This window comes from Aquarana catesbeiana, linkage group LG09 (assembly GCF_042186555.1).
Source record: "Aquarana catesbeiana isolate 2022-GZ linkage group LG09, ASM4218655v1, whole genome shotgun sequence".
Taxonomy (NCBI): Eukaryota; Metazoa; Chordata; class Amphibia; order Anura; family Ranidae; genus Aquarana; species Aquarana catesbeiana.
The window spans coordinates 190,083,342-190,098,991 of NC_133332.1; the positions used below are offsets into that span (position 1 = coordinate 190,083,342).

The following is a 15,650-nucleotide window of genomic DNA, read 5'->3' on the forward strand; positions in this document are numbered from 1 at the left end:
AGACAATAATGATGCTCAGTTGCAAGTCTGTTAACCATTGTACAGCTGATGCCTACTTTTTTTTTTTTTTTACTTTGCCAGAGGCCTAACACATTGAAACAAATTCAGTCTTGGCACAAAGCTTTTCAGCATAGCATTCCAATATGCTTGTTATGTATAGAGAAATAAAATGGTGTCATGGTGCCTGGTTGCTCATCATGTAGTCACTGGTTACCCTGGAATGCAAATAACAGCTGTATGTGTCTAAAAAATAGGGTTGTACATCTTTTTGTCCTTTTTATTCTGAAATGTTTCATTTGTACCAATAATGTTGTTGTGTATATATTATCTTTGTACAGCTTTTACTTAACTTTTTTTTTTCCTTTTTAATGTTGTGTGCTTTTCACTAACCTTTACTTGAGCCTATAGACTTTAGAGCTTTCTATGGCAAAATAAACGTTTTTTTTTTTTTTTTCAATCCGAGACGCGTAGTGTTTCATTTACATTGTAGAATTGTATTGATCAATTACATTAACCGCTTCATACCCCGCTCATAGTCAAATGACGTTCGCAGGAAAGATCTCCCATCCTGGTTGGGCGTCATATGACGTCTTGGGCTTTCCGGCCGTCTACGGGGCGCGCGCACCCGCAGTGTCACTCGGGAGCTGGGCACCTGCGATTGCCGGTAACAGAGCCGGGACATGGATCTGTGTGTGTAAACACACAGATCCGCGTCCTGTCAGGTGAGAGGAGACCGATCATGTGTTCCCAGTACAGAGGAACACTGATCGGTCTCCTCCCCCTACAGTTATAATCACTGCCTAGGTAACAAATTTAACCCCTTGATCGCCTCCTAGTGTTAACCCCTTTCCTGCCAGTGACGTTTATACAGTAATCAATGCATTTTTATAGCACTGATCGCTGTATAAATGTGAATGGTCCCAAAATAGTGTCAAAAGTGTCTGACGCAATATCACAGTCACAATAAAAATCACAGATTGCCGCCATTACTAGTAAAAAAAATAAACAATAAAAATGCCATAAATCTATCCCCTATTTTGTAGACGCCGAAACTTGCGCAACCCAATTGATATACGCTTATTGCGATATTTTTGCTAAAAAAAAAAAAAAACCTGTAGAAGAATACATATTGGCCTAAACTGAGGAAATTTTTTTTTTTTCTTTAAATCGGGATATTTTTTTTATAGCAAAAAGTAAAAAATATTATGTTTTTTTTCAAACTTGTCACTCTTCTTTTGTTTATAGCGCAAAAAATAAAAACCGCAGAGGTGCACAAATGCCACCAAAAGAAAGCTCTATTTGTGGGGGAAAAAAATGATAGAAATTTCATTTGGGTACAGTGTTGCATGACTGTGCAATTATTTAAAATGCGACAGCCCTGAAAACTGATAATTGGCCTGGGCAGGAAGGGGGTGAAAATGCTCTGTATTGAAGTGGTTAAAAAGCGTACAGTTGGTCATTAACTTCCAAAGACAGTCTTGCATGCATTACATGACCTCCCTCAGGCACTCTGATTTCTTAGCATTGTCAATTAGGGATGAGCTTCGAGTTCGAGTCGAACTCATGTTCGACTCGAACATTGGCTGTTCGCAATTTCGCCGAACAGCGAACAATTTGGGGTGTTCGCGGGAAATTCCAATGCTGCGGAACACCCTTTAAAAGTCTATGGGAGAAATCAAAAGTGCTAATTTTAAAGGCTTATATGCAAGTTATTGTCATAAAAAGTGTTTGGGGACCTGGGTCCTGCCCCAGGGGACATGGATCAATGCAAAAAAAAAGTTTTAAAAACGGCCGTTTTTTCAGGAGCAGTGATTTTAATAATGCTTAAAGTCAAACAATAAAAGTGTAATATCCCTTTAAATTTCATAGCTGGGGGGTGTCTATAGTATGCCTGTAAAGGGGCGCATGTTTCCCCTGTTTAGAACAGTCTGACAGCAAAATGACATTTCAAAGGAAAAAATCCATTTAAAACTACTCGTGGCTATTGCATTGCCTACAATACACATAGAAGTTCATTGATAAAAACGGCATGGGAATTCCCCACAGGGGAACCCCGAACCAAAATTTAAAAAAAAAATGACATGGGAGTCCCCCTAAATTCCATACCAGGCCCTTCAGGTCTGGTATGGATATTAAGGGGAACCCCGGCCAAAATTTAAAAAAAAAATGACGTGGGGTTCCCCCTAAATTCCATACCAGACCCTTCAGGTCTGGTATGGATTTTAAGGGGAACCCCGCGCCAAAAAAAAAAAAACGGCGTGGGCCCCCCCCCCAACAATCCATACCAGACCCTTATCCGAGCACGCAACCTGGCAGGCCACAGGAAAAGAGAGGGGGACGAGAGTGTGCCCCCCCCTCCTGAACCGTACCAGGCCACATGCCCTCAACATTGGGAGGGTGCTTTGGGGTAGCCCCCCAAAACACCTTGTCCCCATGTTGATGAGGACAAGGGCCTCATCCCCACAACCCTGGCCGGTGGTTGTGGGGGTCTGCGGGCGGGGGGGCTTATCGGAATCTGGAAGCCACCTTTAACAAGGGGACCCCCAGATCCCGGCCCCCCCTGTGTGAAATGGTAAGGGGGTACTTACCCCTACCATTTCACTAAAAAACTGTCAAAAATGTTAAAAATGACAAGAGACAGTTTTTGACAATTCCTTTATTTAAATGCTTCTTCTTTCTTCTATCTTCCTATATCTTCTTCTTCTGGTTCTTCCTCCGGCGTTCTCGTCCAGCATCTCCCCCGCGGCGTCTTCTATCTTCTTCTCCTCGGGCCATGGCATGGGGTGAGGCTCCTGCTCTTCTCTTCATCTTCTTCTCTTCTTCCTTCTTCTCTTCTTCATTTTCTTCTCCGGGCCGCTCCGCATCCATGCTGGCATGGAGGGAGGCTCCCGCTGTTTTTTTTTTAAATTTTGGCCGGGGTTCCCCTTAATATCCATACCAGACCTGAAGGGCCTGGTATGGAATTTAGGGGGACTCCCACGTCATTTTTTTTTTTTTTTTTTAATTTTGGTTCGGGGTTTCCCTGTGGGGAATTCCCATGCCGTTTTTATCAATGAACTTCTATGTGTATTGTAATAGCCGCGAGTAGTTTTAAATTCGTTTTTTCCTTCGAAATGTCATTTTGCTGTCAGACTGTTCTAAACGCGGGAAACATGCGCCCCTTTACAGGCATACTATAGACACCCCCCAGCTACGAAATTTAAAGGGATATTACACTTTTATTGTTTGACTTTAAGCATTATTAAAATCACTGCTCCTGAAAAAACGGACGTTTTTAAAACTTTTTTTTGCATTGATCCATGTCCCCTGGGGCAGGACCCAGGTCCCCAAACACTTTTTATGACAATAACTTGCATATAAGCCTTTAAAATTAGCACTTTTGATTATTCATGTTTGTGTCCCATAGACTTTAACGGTGTTCGCGTGTTCGAACAAACTTTTTTCCTGTTCTGGTGCGAACCGAACAGGGGGGTGTTCGGCTCATCCCTATTGTCAATGATAAGTATTGTGGAGGGAACATGAGGAGCTCAGTATTGCTATTAGGTACTGCTTGTTTCAGACAGGAACAGCAGAGATCAGAATAGGATTTCTAATCCTTTTTGACTAAATCTGCCCTGAGATGTAAGCATTACCATTCCTGATAAGTTCTAGTTTTATGGCTGTCCCTGACTTTACTACTTTTGAGCCACTGAACCAAACCAAGTATGCACCAAGTGAAGTCAGAATTCCTTGTGTGCATATGTTATAGGTTTGACTATTGTGGCATTGTGGCCATTGGGATCAATAGGATAACCAAGCAGCTCGGATTTTACAGTAACATCATTAGTGATAGCCTACATATTTTACCAGCTTTTCAACTAAAAGTGTAGGTTTTGTGTATGTATAATTGTCACAAGTCTTAAAGTGGTTTGTAAATGTCCACGAGTGTCTCAGCTGTACAAGATTATCCCTCCTGATTGGCTGAGACATAGCGGCGCGTTTGGCTGCCGCTGCTGTCAATCAAAGTCAGCTAGCCAATCAGAGGAGTGAGGGGGGGTCTGGGTCGGGGCTCTGTGTCTGAATGGATGCGGGGAGCTGTGACTCGATTTGGGTGCCCCCATAGCAAGCTGCTTGCTGTGGGGGCACTGAACAGGAGGGACGGGCCAGGATCACAGAAGAGGGACCCGAGAAGAGGAGGATCCAGGCTGTTCTGTGCAAATCCACTGCAACAGAGCAGGTAAGTATAACATGTTTCGTTTTTTTTTTTTTTTTCCCCTATAAAAGTAACGAACTACAATAACTTTAAATGCCACTGATCTGTGAGGATTTTCTAGATTGAGATTGGAGCATTAACTGGGATAAAGCACGACAATAACTTTTCAGCTTCAAACCACTCTGTTACATAGTTATCCATAAAAGTATTTTTGCGCCGAGTGAACCCCTGGATGCTGCACACTGACAGTTGTAATACAGAACCGTAAAGGAATACCTATATACACACACGGGTGCGCTTCCTTCAAATGTCGTATAAATAACTGTGAATAATAACCACAATACACTTAATGTGAATAAACATGTAGAAATATACAAAAATGTGAAGCAATTAAAATATTCAAATGATAATATATATGGGCAAACATATGCATGTCCCACATCGCGTGAGAAAAGATGCATGTCAGTGGCCACAATACCCTTAATGTGAATATTAAATATGTAGAAAAATGTGAAACAATAAAAAATATTCGAACCATAATATATATGAACAAACAAATGCATACTTGTATGCGACACTGAGCGCTGTACGTTCCTGCACTTCCCAGGGATAACAAAGATCCTGCCCAACCATATTATTACAATAGGCTGGGTGGGAAGTGGTTAAAGGTATACTGGTGTACGTAGCATCTTGTCCTGCCAATCCATAGGAGGGTAAAGCGGTATTAAACTTAATTTTTTTTAAAATAAATGGACATCAGGAGCTTTATGTTATCATATGCTAGTATGCAAAACATACAAGGCGTGTTTGAAAAGTTTGGTGAATGGTCCAATATCTCAACGGTAACATGGGCCAGGTGCACGCGCATACACACGGCTATCCAGAGACATGTCGAGAAGTAATACCTAGCATGGAGTACACATGACCCTCCGCAGTCAAACGTACTCAGTGTGAGAGGTAGGGTCACAGTGCAACGGAGAAACAAGCGAACATAGAGTGAAGAAGGGTTTAACCCCTGTCATTTTAAATTTTTTTTGCCATCTACTGTATGTTCTTTTGAGATTTCCTATCACTTCCTGTCCCACAGCGAAAACAGTAAGTGAGAGGAAATCCCTGGTTGACACCAGAACTAGTGTCCCCATTGGAAGATTTCCCCTACATTAGTGTTCTGGTGTCAACCCAAAATTTAGGATTTTCTTTTACTTTCACTTTTGATGATAACGGTAAACAGGTCAAATAGAGAGGGTGATTCTCCCTGAAGGGGGCACAGACAACAATGAAAACTGAAAGGTGTTCTAATTCATCTCCACTCTATCCAAAACTTTTAAAAAAGCTTTGCCTTTAGTTATACTTTAGTACAGCAATGGGCCCTGATGGGATTCATCCCTAAGTTCTAAGAGAACTTTGAGGTTGAGTTATTGGACCATTGATGGATCTTTTTGACCAATGTCTTCTAACAGGAAAAATCAATCTAAAAGAAAAGGGGAATGCTTCTAAGAGTAACCATATCATCAAATGATAACTGGAGAAGTTATGGCAATGATTGGCAGACAGCTAATATTGTACCTATCCACAAGCAGGGTAGCAAGGTACAAGCTGGCAATTACCGACCAATGAGTTTAACATCTGTTAATGGAATCACTCCTAAAAAATGAAAAATTTCCTATCAATTACTTTACTGTAATTTTCCTTTCCTGATGGGCTCCATTGAAGCCTACATATGGGTTATTCCCGCACCCTCATACATCATAGGACCCCTCTCCCATAAATCTTTGTTCCAAGCCAGAGGCAATGTTATGTAACTTAGCCTACTCCAGCTAATGGGCAGGAACTCCTGCTGCCATGGAGGAAAGGAAAATTACAGTAAGTATTTGATAGGAAATTTTCAGTTTTCCTGACAGACTCCATGGCAGCCTACGTATGGGAAATAACTAGCCATACACACCCGGGTGGGCAAATGCTGGACAAAAAAAAAGGTTTAATTGGCACTGTCAACAGACAGGATATGTAAACCAAAGTTAACAGAAGACAAAGAGTCCAGTTCTACGCAGTAGTGCGCAATGCTAATTGAAGACAACAAGGCCACCTTGCAAATCACTTCTAGGGTAATGCGTTGGGAAGCTGCCCATGAAGCAGAAACGCTTCTGGTCGAATGAGTGTTCACCGCCTCTGGAGGCATCTAGCCCTTAGCTTTATAGGCCCACTGAATGGCCTAAAGAATCCACGCTGCAATAGATCTGGAAGAGGCACGCAAGCTCTTGTTTTTTTCCATGAAAAAGAATGATCAGACTGGCCAAAAGGAGTTGTGGCTTCTAGATACTGTCTCAGAGCTTCTCCAATATCTAGCAGTGGTCATCAACCCTGTCCTCAGGGCCCACTAACAGGCCAGGTTTTATGTATTACCTTGCTGAGATGAGACTAGAATACTGCAATCACTGAGCAGCAAATTATATCATCTGAGTTATCTTGCAAACCTGGCCTGTTAGTGGACCCTGAGGACAGGGTTGATGACCACTGATCTAGAGGATGAACACTGGGGTTTTCAGCTGACCTGAATGTTGGAAGAGTAATCTCTTGATAGAGAACCATTCTTCATGTTCCATCTCTCTTCCTGAGGAAAAATCCAGGACTAGCTTGAGATCCCATTTGGGAAATCTTGGTTTTCTCTGAGGTCTGAGCCTTATTGCTCCTCTGAAGAACTGCCGAGTAAGAGGGTGTCTAGCCCAGGATACGCCCATGAAGGCAGAAATTGCAGAGGCTTGAACCTGCAGGGAGCTGACATAAGGAAAGATCCAGGCCTGATTGTAGGAAGCCCAGGATATCCTGTATTTTCGGATTACTGCAAGAACCTGCAGTGGTGGAAATGTAATCTGTAAATTTTTACGAAATTCTTTGGTGTAGACCTTGCCATGCAGATGGCCCTTATTGGAAAATCTATGGCCTCCAGCCTTCCCCTTTCAAGAACCAAACCATTAGGTGCAGATGGGCTGGGACATGGATGTAGAGTTGGCCCTTGAGATAGGAGATCCGGCCCGGAGGGCAGAGGAACTGGGTCCCGGAAGCTGAGCTGTATAAACAGGGAAAACCATGGCCTGTTCAGCCAGTACAGAACTATTGCTACTATCTCTGCTTCTTCCATCCTCAGTCTTGACAGGAACTGGAGGAAAGGCGTAGGCCCTGTGAAATCTCCACTGGTCCGTCAGGGCATCTATCCAGAAGGCCTAGGCACAACGACACCTCGAGTAGTACCTCTCCAGCTTGAAGTTGCATGGGGAAGCTCATAGATCTATCTCCAGGTTAAGTCCCTGGTACAGGACCCACTTGAAGACTTTGGTGTGGAGAGATACCTTCTTAAAAAAGTCTGCCTGAACGTTCTGGTCTCCGGGGGGGATAGACAGCTTGTTAGGTTGGCCAAGTTCACTTTGGCCGAGGTCATGATAGGCTCTACTTCCTTCAGCAGGGAGAGACTGTGAGTCCCTCCCTGCCTCTTGATGTATGAGACTGCTGTTGTGTTGTCCAGTCTTAGGAGAACTGAGGCTCCCACCGTTAAGTGGTGAAAGGCCTGCAGAGCGCTGCCCTGAGTTCCAGAACATTCAAGACTTTCCCGTGGAATGGAACACTCCATTTACATTGGGCTACTTCTGTCAGTCAGTGAGCCCCCAGCTCCTGTTGATGGCATCTGTTGTGACTGTAATCCAGGAGATAGGAGCAATGGAGTGAAATTTGAGGAGGTTCCTCTGCTGCAGCCACCAAGGGAGGCTCTTCCGCATGGATGAGGTTATTCGGATGGAATGATCTCGTGACCCTGAGTTCCACTACTGGAGGAAGCCCTTCTGGAAGGGCCGCATTTTTCACTGTGCCCATTTCACTGTAGGTGTTGTGGCCGGTGCCAATGATCTTCAGGCACTGTGAGGCCTGGAGATGCGAGGAGGACATTGCTAGACGAACTCTGTCCCGAATCACCTGAACTTTCTCCAGAGTCAAGGAGATGGTGTACCTGAGTGTATTGAATTGTGCCCTGAGGAATATCAGGGACTGTGTAGGTTCTAGGTGGCTCTTCTCCCTGTTCAACAGCCAGCCGAACTCGAGTAGAGTGGAGATGACCTGAGATCTGTGGACTAGCAGCTGCTCCCTGTCCCGAGATGGTAACAGCAGGTCGTCTAAATAATGATGCATACGAATACCTCTGATCCTGATCGGAGCCACGACAGCCAATAAAAATTTTGAAAAGACACGAGGCAATGTCGTAAGCCTGAACGGGAGACAGGTAAACTAAAGGTGGACTTGATCTACGGCAAAGCGAAGAAATTTCTGGAACTCTTCGGGTATCGAGACATGGAAGTAGGCGTCCTTCAGATCTATGGACACGAGCCAATCGCCTAGCTGAATTGCCTGACAGATTGTGAATAGTGTCTCCATTTTGAATTTCTTCCTTGATGAAATAATTCAAGTGGGTCAGATCTATAACTGGTCTCCAGGAGCCGTTCTTCTCCAGAACCATAAGGGGCGAGTAGACACCTTGAAATCTTTCGCTGTTTGGAACTTGTATGGCGACGCCCTGAGCCACTAGAGAGTCCACGTAGGACAGAAGGACTTCCTTTTTCTCTTCCAAGTGAGACAAGGATGTGGGTACAAACCGGAGTGTGGGTGGACTGCATGTCCAGGCATGTCCTGAGGAGACTTTCCAGTAATCTTTGATCGAGGCTGCCCGGAAGTGCTGAAAGCAGAGTAAGCGAGCCCCGACTTGCTCCGCCTGGGCTGGCCCAACATCAAAAGTCCTTAGAGGCTTCTCATCCGCCGGAAGATGCTCCCTTTGAAAACTTTTGGCCTGATGGCTGGTTTCTCTTTCAGGTCTTCCAGAACTCACGGCCAGGCATATAGCGGCGAATGCCCCTCGCACAATCCGAACCTTGCCTGGACTCTTTTCTGGCCTAGCAGGCGACGATCCTGGGGTAGGAATCCCGACACCCCCCCCCCCCCCCCCCCCCCGTGGCACGGGTGATGACACTGTCTAATTTGTTCCCAAAGACAGAGGAAACCTCAAAGGGATTCCTGCACCACGCCTACTTAGAGGCAAGGTCAGCTACCCACGGGCGTAGCCACAAGGCACGCTTAGCCATGACAGATGAGAGCACGACCTGTGCCACCAGGTGAATTATGTCAAGGGAAGCTTCCCCCAGAAAGGCCGACGCCAGTTTCAGCTCATGTACAGGTAAACTCCTGGCCACTTTTTCAGAGATGCTTCTTAAGGATGCATCCACGTCATCCATCCAGGTCTCCATCGCTTTGGACAGGGCTGCAAGGACCAAGGCTGGTTTACAGGCCATACCTGCTATGATATAAATCCGCTTGAGGTCGTTATCGATCTTCCTCTTCAGGCCATCCTTGAAGGATACGGTATCCTCCAGTAGGAGCATGATGTGTCTCATCAATCTCATTAGAGCTGCGTCAATGAGAGCAGCCGACTCCAGATATTTCACATCCTCACTTTGAAAAGGGATAAATCTTTGCTACTTTGGTTAGCAAAGAATTCTTCCTCTCGACGCCACCCCATTTGTCTGTAATAATTTCGCCAAGTTCACGCAAAAAGGGGAAGTTTGAGTGTTCTTTCTTGAGGTGTTTGAAATGTTTCCTCTGTTTGGAGGGTGCTTCCACTGGCTCTTCCCACCTTAAAGCTTCCTTGACTGCTTTGACCAACGGTGGTACTAGGGAAAAATCAAAATTCGCCCAGGGGTCATCCACCTCCGCCTTACTGTCTGAGGCTTTAACTGAAGAGTGGCTTGGTTGAGAGGGACCCGAAGCTTCAAGATCGTCCCCCCAAAGGGGTTAATACTATGTCTACAGAAGGGTGGTGGGTACGGCCAGAGTCCAATTTACTTAAGGATTCCTGGACCACCCGTCTGACCAGTGACTCCACCTGTTAGGCCCCACCATCTCTTTCACTCACGGCCCGGGGTAAAGCATGGCTCACAGAGCGATTTTTCCCTCAGGGACCTGAACCCCACATCCCCAGCAAACTTTCCTTTCAGAGCAGCTGGAATGGTGGTGAGAGCGATGCCCAGATGTGGCTTCAGGCTCTTCTCTGTGGCACTTAGATCTAGAGGGCGATCTGTGGCGTCTGGAACTTGAAGAGGAATGATGGCATTGTGACCTAGGGTGGTCTTTATCTTCACGTGCCATATGTTGGTGTTCAGACCTAGAAGGGCTGAGAGGAAAGGAAAAGGTTAACAGCTCCTGGTCGAATGAACCCAAGCCAGACAGGGAGAAAGGAACAACCAACCCTACCTGCAGCATAAGGGTTAGCCAGAGGGGGGTGGTGACACATCCATGCCAAAGCAGCTTGGTAACTGAAAAGAAACCATCAATGGATATGAGAGAGAGAGTGACATCAGCCTGCAGCCAAAGCACTTACCTTGGTATCAGGAAAAAAGTGCCCGTGGAAGCCGCCGCATAAGCCCGCAGACCATTCCAAGGAATAGCTGTTTTGATAGCTATTTAAAGATGACGTCCCCGCAGCACGCTTGCGCTGGGACCTACGCCGCCATCTTGTTGGAACTGTGCACGCGCGGACCAAACCTTGGTTTGGTTCGCAGCCTGTGGCTGCGCAGACAAGCCCAGTGGGCCCCTAAAACGGCAAACTAGCGCAGATGCGTTCCAGCCACCATGGACTAAGACTGGAGCCAGAGTAGCAGAAAGACAAACAACATATACACTGCAGCCATATGAGAATGTATATATACTTTACCACCACGGCGCGGCTGCGATCCGACCTGGAACCGGGAGGGCGTTCAAAAGAAAGGCTAATAGCTAGGACGTCTGGCCACATTGCCACTTGCCTGCCAATGGCCAGGCTAGTAAACTCTTCATCGCCCGCATCCACCCCGCTAATAGCTGGGGATTGCTGGACTCCAGAGGAACCACCTGAATCCATAACATCGCGTGTAAACTGCCAGGTCTGAATTGCAGATATCTTCAAAAGGTAAGACTTCACCTTTGGTCCTAGGAGGAGAACAAAAAAGGAACACGGCCTCTGGCTCGGAAAAAAAATTTATGGGAGAGGGGTCCTATGAGGTATGAGGGGGTGGGATTAACCCATACGTAGGCTGCCATGGAGTCTGTCAGAAAAGAAGAATTATTGATCACCTAAACCAGGGATATGCAATTAGCGGACCACCAGCTGTTGCAGAACTACAAATCCCATGAGGCATAGCAAGACTTTGACAGCCACAGGCATGACACCCAGAGGCAGAGGCATAATGGGACTTTTAGTTTTGCAACAGCTGGAGGTCCGCTAATTGCAGATCCCTGACCTAAACCTTACTAGACCCAAAGCAGCATGGCTTTACTGAGAGCAGATCATATTGGACTAATCTGATTGAATTTTTGACTAGATAACTAATGTTTTGGACCAAGGTAGTGCTGTAGACATAGCCTGATTTTAGCAAAGTATTTGATACAGTTCCACATAATGATCTAATAACAAAGCTGTACAAGCTAGGAAATGGATGGCTATGGGCAGCCAAGTGGCTAAGTGTTTAGTACTTCTGCCTGGTAACACTAGGGTACTTGGTTCAAATCCCAATCTTTTAATAATGGTTTAAAATATTGCACTTTACTGCATATGAGGTGAGATCTGTATGTTGATAATATGAGGTACATAAATCAGGACTGCACTGGGGTAGTTGGTTCGAATTCCAATCACGGCATTTCCTACCTGCAGTTTACATGTTCCCCATGTGCGTGGGTTTCCTCCCACCCTCCAAGGACACGTTGGTAGGTTAATTGGCTGCTGTCTAATTTGGCCCTATTATGTGTATGCATTAATGGGAGTTGGAAACCTTTTAGATTGTAAGCCCCTTCAGGGCAGGGACTGTAAATGTGCACTATATACAGTATCTCACAAAAGTGAGTACACCCCTCACATTTTTGTAAATATTTTATTAAATCTTTTCATGTGACAACACTGAAGAAATAACACTTTGCTACAATGTAAAGTAGTGAGTGTACAGCTTGTATAACAGTGTAAATTTGCTGTAGCCTCAAAAGAACTCAACATACAGCCATTAATGTCTAAACCGCTGGCAACAAAAGTGAGTACACCCCTAAGTGAAAATGTCTAAAGTGTCAATATTTTGTGTGGCCACCATTATTTTCCAGCACTGCCTTAACCCTCTTGGGCATGGAGTTCACCAGAGCTTCACAGGTTGCCACTGGAGTCCTCTTCCACTCCTCCATGACAACATCACAGAGCTGGTGGATGTTAGAGACCTTGCGCTCCTCCACCTTCCATTTGAGGATGACCCACAGATGCTCAATAGAGTTTAGGGCTGGAGACAAGCTTGGCCAGTCCATTACCTTTACCCTCAGCTTCTTTAGCAAGGCAGTGGTCATCTTGGAGGTGTGTTTGGGGTCGTTATCATGTTGGAATACTGCCCTGTGGCCCAGTCTCTGAAGGGAGGGGATCATGCTATGCTTCAGTATGTCACAGTACATGTTGGCATTCATGGTTCCCTCAATGAACTGTAGCTCCCCAGTGCTGGCAGCACTCATGCAGCCCCAGACCATGACACTCCCACCACCATGCTTGAGTTTAGGCAAGACACAGTTGTCTTTGTACTCCTCACCTGGTTGCCGTCACACACGCTGGACACCATCTGAACCAAATAAGTTTACCTTGGTCTCATCAGACCACAGGACATGGTTCCAGTAATCCATGTCCTTGGTTTGCTTGTCTTCTGCAAACTATTTATGGGCTTTCTTGTGCATCATCTTTAGAAGAGGCTTCCTTCTGGGATGACATCCAATTTATTGCAGTGTGTGGCGTATGGTCTGAGCACTGACAGGCTGACCCCCCACCCCACCCCTTCAACCCCTAATGCTGGCAGCACTCATATGTCTATTTTCCAAAGATAACTTCTGTATATGACACTGAGCACGTGCACTCAATTTCTTTAGTTGACCATGGCGAGGCCTGTTCTGAATGGAACCTGTCCTGTTAAACCGCTGTATGGTCTTGGCCACCGTGTGTCAGTTCAGTTTCAGTCTTGGCAATCTTCTTATAGCCTAGGCCAACTTTATGTAGAGCAACAATTCTTTTTTTTCAGATCTTTAGAGAGTTCTTTGCCATGAGGTGCCATGTTGAATATCCAGTGACCAGTATAAAAGAGTAAGAGCAATAACACCAAAATTAACACCCCTGCTCCCCATTCATACCTGAGACCTTGTAACACTAATGAGTCACATGACACCGGGGAGGGAAAATGGATATTTGGGCCCAATTTAAACATTTTCACTAGGGGGTGTACTTACTTTTGTTGCCAGCGGTTTAGACATTAACCGGTTGCTGACCATCTCACGTCTTTATACTGCGGCACAATGGCACCGCTACACGAAATCCCATACATGTACAGGGCGCGCTCACGCCGGAAGGAGGACGCGCCCGCGTCCAATAATTTCTGGCCTGGACCGGCTGATCAGTTCTGGCGAATGAAATGCTTCCCCTGCCTGTAAGTGTAAACACAGGCAGGGGAAGTGATGTCATCTCCCCTCGTGGAACTCTTTTCGGTTCCGAGGAGAGAGGACATCTAACTGTAAGTTGCACCAATGCTACACTAACACCAGTACATGTAGGCACACTTGTCACTCCCCCAATCGCCCCCTTAGTTAACCCCTTCACTGCCTGTCACAGTGTCACCAAGTGCAGTTTTCAGATTTTTCACTGATCACTGTACTGGTGTCATTTGTGACACTTATCAGCGTTAGGGCAGTTAGTAGTAGGCCCAGGTAGGTCTTGGGTAACCCCCTAATAAAGGTTTAACCCCTTGATCGCCCCCCAGTTACCCTTTTCACCCCCTGTCACCAGTATAGTGTATATATCTATATTCTGATCACTGTATTAGTGTCATGGGTGATGCTAGTTAGCCAGTTAGTTTCACCGTCAGGTTTTTATAGCGTCAGGGTACCACCATTATATTACCTAATAAACGTTTTAACCCCCTGATTGCCCCCTAGTTAACCCTTTCCCCCCTGTCACCAGTGATCACCGTATTAGTGTTACAGGTGACATTGGTTAGTTCGCTTTTTTATAGCATCAGGGTACCCGCCATATATTACCCAATAAAGGTTTAATCCCCTGATCACCCAGCGGGTGACATCAGTTTTAGCATCAGTCAGGGTCAGCGTCATCCCCAGGCAGCGTCAGATTAGTGCCAGTAGCACTAACACCCACGCATGCACCATACACCTCCCTTAGTAGTATAGTGTCTTTACGGATCAATATCTTTGATCTGATCAGAACTATATTAGCGTCCCCAGTAGTTTAGGGTTCCCAAAAAGGCGGCCTTAGCGAGATCATCCCAGACACTTGCTAGCACCTGCGTTTAGCCCCTCCGCCCAGCCCACCCAAGTGCAGTATCAATCGATTACTGTCACTTACAAAACAAAACACATAACTGCAGCATTCGCTTGATCCCAGCTAATGCTGACAGTTTTTTTGGTAGCAATTGAAGTAGGTTCTGACAATCAGGTGCTCTTTTTGTCTGTGAGTTTCACTAGTTGTACCAGTAAATTTAGAGGCCAAAATGTCCAATGGGAGGTGCACTGGTGAAGAGGCCTACACGTTTCTGAGCATGACAGATGAGAATGAAGAGGAAGTCACCCATCTGTCAGATTCAGGCTCAGTATTCAAACCGGTAGAAAGGAGCGGCACCCTGACAGATAGCTTTGACAACAAAATAGTGGTCCCTGCTAAGGTCAGGCGTACCCAACCCCATTCTTTTGTTGAGGTGCAGGAACCGCAGGGCTCTCGTATGGAGCAGAGAGCCAGTACTAGTGCTGCTCATCCTTCTGGTGAACTGGCAAGCACCAGCAGCCTAGTACATCCTGGTCGTACATCCAGCACTGCAGTAACACTTGGTGACGTGGCGAGTCCCATAAGTGCAGTTCAATCTGGTGCGGTGGCTAGCACATGTAGTGTCCCGCAGCCACCAAGAAGACAAACACAGGCTCGCCGAACCCATAGTGCCCTTCCTGCTGTTTTTGCCAATCCGAATTGGGAGCCCACCACTTCTGCAGCAACCGTACCCCCATTCACTGGACAACCCAGAATTCAGGCGGTTGATTTTACATCACTTGATTTTTATTCGCTGTTTTTCACGGAAGATCTCTATAGATTTATTGTGGACCAAAGCAATTTGTATGCTGGTCAATTCATCGCCGCTAATCCCCAGTTGACCCTTGCCAGAGATTGGAGACCTATTACGGATTCCGAATTTAAGACCTTCCTGAGGCTATCCCTCATGGGCATAACTAAAAAAAAAGTGAGTTGCAGTCATATTGGTCCACTGACCCAGGACACGATACGAGCAGATCTTGCGGTTCATGCACTTTAATGACAATGAACTCTGTCGTCCTCGGGGTGACCCTGGATACGATCGGCTCTACAAAATTTGGCCCCTCT

At 45.8% G+C, this 15,650-nt stretch overlaps 1 protein-coding gene across 2 annotated transcripts in view; it reads right to left on the reverse strand.

The window, feature by feature from the left end:
* TMEM255A (transmembrane protein 255A) overlaps positions 1-15,650 on the reverse strand; it is a 212,514-nt gene that overhangs the window by 43,681 nt on the left and 153,183 nt on the right. The gene's annotated exons all lie outside the window — the stretch shown is intronic.